The sequence below is a fragment of the Arachis hypogaea genome, chromosome 11, assembly GCF_003086295.3.
Source record: "Arachis hypogaea cultivar Tifrunner chromosome 11, arahy.Tifrunner.gnm2.J5K5, whole genome shotgun sequence".
Classification (NCBI taxonomy): domain Eukaryota; kingdom Viridiplantae; phylum Streptophyta; class Magnoliopsida; order Fabales; family Fabaceae; genus Arachis; species Arachis hypogaea.
The window spans coordinates 139,963,514-139,970,944 of record NC_092046.1 but is presented as its reverse complement, the minus strand read 5'-3'; positions in this window follow the sequence as shown (position 1 = coordinate 139,970,944).

Below are 7,431 nucleotides of genomic sequence, written 5' to 3'. Positions count from 1 at the left end.
CAAAATCAAATTTCAAATTTCAATATTTAAATTCCAAAATTCAAAATAAAAAAATTTTAAATTCAAATTTCAAAATTTAAAATTCAAAATTCAAAATTCAAAATTCAAAATTTAAAATTCAAATTCAAAAATTTAAATTTCAAAACCTTTTAAATTAAAAACTTATCTTCTTTTGCCTAACTTATCTTATCTTTTTTTAATCTTAAAATCAAATCTTTTTCAAACCTTTTCTCTTATTTATTTTATTTTATTTTCCTTTGCTTGTTTATTTATTTTTGTTTTTAATTTTTATTAGTTACTATGAGTTCTGTAACACCCTCACTATCAGAAATCACGCTTCCGGCTGCGCCACTCTGATAGCAAGAAGTATTACGACTACTTTACATACTAAATACTAAAATAGGAGCCTGTGACTCACCACTGTATTGCTGATTTCTTTGAAAATCAGAATCAACACTTTATCTTAAGAGAAATACAAACAGGCATAGATTCATATATAAGACTCTTTACATAATAACTCATAATATAGCATACATATAAAACATACAATTCCTATCCCTCTTATAAAACTTGTAATAACAAAGACGAGGGAAGAAAATAATCTAATTAATACAACAACTTATAAAACAAACGTAGTATAACTCTTCTTAACGCTTCTTCATCCGGTTCCTGAAAAGGTAAAGCTGTAGGGGGGTGAGAACCTAACCACACGGTCTCACCACGGAGTTTCAAAATTGTCATAACAAGATATCTAATAAGAAAACTGTTTTCAAGCTCAATGATTATCAATGCCTTATGAATCTTTTAAAAACCAATAGGAAATCGTTCAAAACCTTTTTAAAGAAACAATGTTTAACCTTTCAGAAATCCGAAACATTTCCTTTCTTATAAGAAAATCTCAATTAGAAGCTAACCACGCAATCAAACAACACAATCATTAATTCAGCACCAAACTTCATTCTCAAATGTAGCACACCATAACAAACATAGGCAAGACAGACAAGGAAAGCACAAGTAGGTAGCAATTACAACAAATAGTTCAAGTAGCAGTTAAGAACAGTTTAACAATTAGGCAAACCAAAACAAGTTCAAACCCAAGCAAAACATACAGATGCATATGATACATGCCTGTCCTATGGCTGATGAAGCTCATCTGTCGGTTATCCAGCCAACGCGACAAGTCTGAATTGTCCTTAGATTGTCCCCCGACGTACATCCCCAAGAGTCTATGCATAGCTTTTTCTCAAATAATCAATATTGCTCAATGGGGGTAACATTCCCGGGAATTTATATAGTGCCCGGTCACACTTACGTCGTAGGGTCAACAGAGTATCGAGTTTTTCAACCTGGTACACGTGGTGGCAAGCCATGGTACTTTATCCAGGGAACCTCGTATCTCAGATAATTCAAATTCATAAGCCATATGAATAACTCAAAGATCATATCTCATCATCCTCAATCAATATCTCAATATCATAATCATTCATCAATCTAAATCTCATTTCCAAATTCATTCAAAAACCATATTTCAAAGAGAATTCTCATCATCATTCTTTCTATTCCATCCTTCAACAATCCCAATTCAAAACATAATTCTTTCTTTGATGAATAAATCAATCTTGAAACATATAATGTTTAAAAACAAATCTTTTTAACTAATTACTTCAAATAAAACTTCCAATTTTATAAAATTTCGGCAACATCTCCTCTAAAACTCGAACACTGCCACCCTTTTCGGGTCCCATCTAAACATTTCTCAAGCCTTTTCTCAACCATTTCCAAATCTCAAACATTTTCCAGAATTCAACCAGTTCCAATATCAAGTTATTTCAAATCAGACCAATTCCAATAATAAAACTCTTTTTAAAATCAAACCAGTTCAAGTATTTGATCATTTATAAAATCAGACCGACTCAAAATCAAACCACTTTAACTCCAAACCAAGAAAAACCACTTTTTATAATAATCAAGTAAATAAGTTTTTAAACTCATTTCTTATCAACAACCATACTTCACTCAAGCAATCAAACAACCACATCCACAAGACAAACTTAATCACAGAAATATATTTTTGCATCAATATCTATTTATAACAACTCTGTACTATAAAATAAATCTTAAGAAAAATCCCTACCTCAATTATTCGCAATCCACATAATTAAACGCGTTGAATCCCTTTTCCCTCGGCTCATCACAACGGCAACCACAGCCGCAGTTCCAAACCACGTTTGCAGCAACCATAATTACTCTAATCGCAATAAGAAATAATCGAAACTCAATCAAATAGCAAATAACATTGCAAAATACTCAATAAACTATAATGAATTGCTAATAGCGAAAGTTCCAAAATAAGAAAAACTCACCGAATCAGAGGGAAATAAAAGTTGGAGCTGTTATAAATCCAACGGCCTTCACCGGCAAGAACGGGACCTGATAGAAATAATGGAAAGTGAAGGTGATGCCGAATAGCTATGGTGGTTAATCCAATCAGCACCGAGGGTGGCGTACGATAGAGCAACTCGCTATAAACAATCCCTGGCACAAACAACCTCAGCAACAACTCTTATAGTAACCAGGATTTTGACCGACAATGAGGAAAAACCAGAACAAGGCTAGAGCTTACCAAAAAGGTGGCGGCTCTAGCGGCGGTTTCTGGCAACAAGGCTATGGCGGCAGCGGGCAGCTCAGCAGTAACAGAGGCAGAACATAACAGCGACGCACAACATCCATCTCTTCCATCGCATTCTGGTCATCTCCCAGTGATGGCGTGCATGGCGGCGATGACATATCTGATGGCAAATCAGATTAGTTCGGCACCGGAGATCTCCTTCTCACGCGTTGTCTCTCTTCTCGGCGACAGAACGGCTCCCTCGCGCTTGCTTTCTCTCCTTCCTCAACGGCAGTTCGTGGACAGATCGGCGGCAAGCTAGACGTGACGAGATGGCGACGCGGCGGGACACGAGCGGCGAGCTCCATTCCGGCAGTGGTAGCTCACGAGGACGACGACAACAAGGCGGCGGTGATGGGACCCAGTGGCGCTGGCGTGACCTTCCTCTTCTCTTCTTCTGTGGATCGCAGCTCACTCATCTCCGGCGCCCTCTCCCTCTTCTCCGTTTTTAACACGGCGGCGCGGCGGCAGTGATGGCCGCCGACGCTACCCTTCCTCTTTCCCCCTTCTTCTCTTCCCGCAGCTCCCCTCCTTCATTTCTGTTCCTTTCCTTATTTCTTTTCTTTCTTTCCTTTTGATTGTTTTTTGTTCTGAGTATGTTTCTAGAATAGGAGAAAAGGAAAGGGTAATGGCGGCTGGGGAAAATGGGAAAAAGAAAATATTAAAGCTAGGGTTTGTTGTATAAAAATTAGGATTTGTATAAAATAAAAATATTAATAAGATAATAGGGTTAAGTAATAATTCAAATTAACATTTAATATAAAATGATTATCTTTAAAATACCATTTTATTATCAACTTGAGATCTATTTTCGAATAAATACTAATTCAACAAAAATTGATGGTAATTAGATTAATTCTCTTTCATTTATAAAATAAGGTTAAAAATCTATATATTAAAATTAAAGCATATAAATTACTCATTATTTTTCAATTATAAAAATTCTAAATAATAAATAAGAGTTTACTCAATTTATATATAAAAATATCTAAAATGTAGTCTTAAATAAATATAATACATCATAATAACGTATTAATAAATTTTAAAAATTTAGGAGTCTTACAAGTTCTCACCCCTCTCGCTTTGAGTTTGGTTCTAATGTTGTTGAAAGGAATGGAAGCTATAACAGGAACATGCATCAAAGTCGAAACAATCAAAGATGGAAAAAGCCACGAGGATCTAATCAACCCTTTCGGCAACAATACCTTCCAAGATACCATGGACAACAACCACCCTACAATGCATGCCAAGACAATAGTTATGGTGGACCTCTTCGTGACAACCAACCTCCACCAAATTACTATGGTCAAGAGTCATTCCAGGGAGCGTACCAAGATGATGAATATGGTGGACCCCCTTACCAACAAGTCCCACCATATGCTTATGAACCACCTCCTCAACACAACTCTGGACCACCATACTCACAAGCCCCCTACTACCAAACACCATCACATAATTCTAACCCTTATCCACCATATCAACCACCTTATGAGCCATATGAGCCATACATAGATCCACCCCAATTCCAACCCAACTCCCAAGGACCACCACCTCCATATACACCACATCCATATCCATCAATCCAAGAGCCTTATGATCCTACTTATGATATCCGAGCAGAACAAGAGTCAAGGGATCGTCTCAAGGAAACAATGGATCGATTTCAAGCAACCCTGCGTCAATTGGACCGAGCGATAAACCAAACAGCACCCGAAGAGCTTTCATGGCTAAGGAATCTCAATTTGAGAGCAAGGAATTGAAATGTGCTGTGCAACAAGTGGAAAAGATGGAGAGTGATGAACCACCCTCTTATCATGAACCTTTCCTCCCAAATAATGAGCCCTCACATCCACCTCAACCTTTAATGCATGATACTATTGGTGTTATTCTTCAAGGGCAAAGAGAGATGAAACGGGGAATACTAGAATTCGCAACTGCCTTTACCGAGGTAGTAAATCGATTAGCTTCCCAACATCTGAGCACTCAAAGTACTCCCATGGCTACATGTGGAGAATGAAAAGAAGAGCGTAGCATGAAAGAGACACTAGAAACTCCGATGGACAATGAGGAACATGGCTTTGTATTGGAACAAGTGGAGGAAGCCATAACAGTTGCAGAGGAAGAAGTGGTTGAAGATTTAGGAGATGCTGAACCTCCATGAGAATCTAGGATTGTAGAGTACCCCTCCAATAAGATTGAAATTGATGTCAAGAAGGCTAGTGCACAACCTCCATGGCATATTCCTTATGAAGACTTGGATGGGATAGATCAAGAAGTAAGTTTCCTTGGTGATGAAAATCATGCATCAAGTCCTCCTAGTGATAAATCTACATCCGCAAACGGACTCCTTGAGTATGAAGACTCTTCTCTGATTGAGTCTGCAAATGATGTGGAAGTAGAAGCCCTTCGAAAAGGATGGACGGGAGTTGAGTACGCTTTGTCAAGAATGTTGGAGACTTCTCCACCTAGGTTGTCGTCTACTCCTTCATTTGAGTGGGTAAAACTTATCTCTGTTCGTCTTCCTATCCCACTTGAGTACGGTATTCTTGAAACGGACGGCCAACTTAGGAACCTTTGTGGCATTAAGCGTAAGAGAAGAATTTTTAGTGGTTGGAGTTGCAAATCAAGGCTTATCAAGGTTGATACTTCAAGATAAAGATGTAAGGACTCAACTGGTGATAATTTGGTTAGACTTAAAAGAAGAGTTTGGTACTCCATATAGAATTCAGAGTGCTTGCCACCCGAATGGAACCATGATGATCAACTTGAAGACGGGTGTAGAAACAAGATTTGGGATCCAGGCATATATGAGGATCAAATTTGGGAGCTCAAAACTTGTGACAAACTCCATCAAAGCTTGAGAAATTTACTTGGTATTGATAGAGCTTATTGGAAGTCCAAGCATTGGTGGAAGTTTCAGGATGAGTTCAAGCACAAGCCGCCATGACAAGGAGCTCACCAAATGTCCAACTTAAGGACTTTAACTAAAAGTGCTAGGTGGGAGACACCCACCATGGTATGATCGTTCCTTTTTCACTTTTAATTTTCTTTCGTTTTGATTGTTTTTGAGTTTTATTTTATTTTGTTAAACCTGAAATTATTCATAACATCCATGTTAGCACTGCATCTGGCATATTGCATACTGCATAATTGCATTAAAAAAAACACGCACGTGGTGTGTAAGCGTCGCTGACGCGTCCGCGTCACAGGTGCGTTGGGAAGAAAATAAAATTGAGCAGAGAGTCACGCGAAAGCGTAGCTGGAGGCGTGCCTTAGGCACAAACATGCCCACGCGACCGCGTCGCTGACGCGTTCGCATCATTTGTGAAATAGCCTCCCCACGCGTCCGCGTCACCCACGCGAACGCGTGGCCTTGTGAAATCGACGTAAATGAGTGTATGGCAGTAAGTTATGATGGAGTGGGGCTGGAACCATGCTAGAAGCACAAGCTCTACCACGCGAACGCGTGCCCCACGCGAACGCGTGCCCCACGCGTCTGCGTCATTTTTAAAAGAAAGGCCATTCACGCGTGCGCGTCATCCACGCGCACGCGTCACCCTGAATTTTGGCAATATGCGTTTGAGACAGAGAGTTGCGCGAACGCGAGGCTGCTCTCGCGCCACTAGCACAAATCAAGTCACGCGCTCGCATGACTGACGCGTCCGCGTCACTTGAAAATATCGCAACTCACGCGATCGCGTGACCCACGCGTCCGCGTAGCATGCGACGCACAGTTTATCCAGATCAGCGCCAGAATTCCTATCTTTTCTTCTTCAATCCTACTTATCTCTCTATTATCATTCTTTATTCTTTCATTATTCTCTTTCATTTTATTTTTCCTATTGCATTTGCATACTTTCATTCATTGCATTTTAATTTTGTGCATATTTTTATTTTCTTTTCTAAATTTATTATTTTTCCATTGGTGTTAAATTTTCTTATTCAACTATGCATCTTGAATTATTTTGGTGCTTCATGACTTGTTTTACTCTAACTGGGTATTATTCTTCATAAGTCAATGCTACTCCTTCATGATACTTATATTATCTTGCATTGACATAAACTTACACTATCTTGTATTACCCACACTCTCTCCCCCATTGTTGCAACTTTTGCACCACTGGTATGCCATGTGCTTCTATTATTTTCTCACTTGCATGTTGTAGCTACCATCTAATTGAGACCCTCATTATTTGGCATTAACCCACCCTGACTTTATTTATTTTCTTATCTTTGTTTTTGGGTTACTTTTCTTCCCTTTTTTCTTTCAGGATTGCCATCGAAGAAGGAAAAGGAAAAAGCTTTTTAATGGGGAGACAAACAAGTCCATCTGCACAATCCTTGGAGAAAAGCATCAGTTGTAGCAGTCCGTCCACCTGCACATCTCAGCATGCACCGAGGACGGTGCAATCTTTAAGTGTGGGGAGGTCAATACCAATCTCCATGGGTTATTTATTTTCTTCTTAACACCAAGATATTACTTTATCTGTTAGTTCATTGTTGCATTTGCATGTTTAATTGCATGTTTGTTTGATTTTTGTGCATATTTTACCACTTGGTTGAAGTAATATTTTCTTTTTCAAGAAACATTTTATAGCATTTCATTAATTTGAATTAAACTTTTCGAAAAACTTGTTTGAAGAAATTTTAATTTGGAACATGGTTTTAGAGCTCGAACACACAAAACCAGTGAGACTTTGTGCCTACTTGATTGGTTGCATTTTACCAACCAATATTTTATTTTTGGTGTGTGTTGTTCTCTC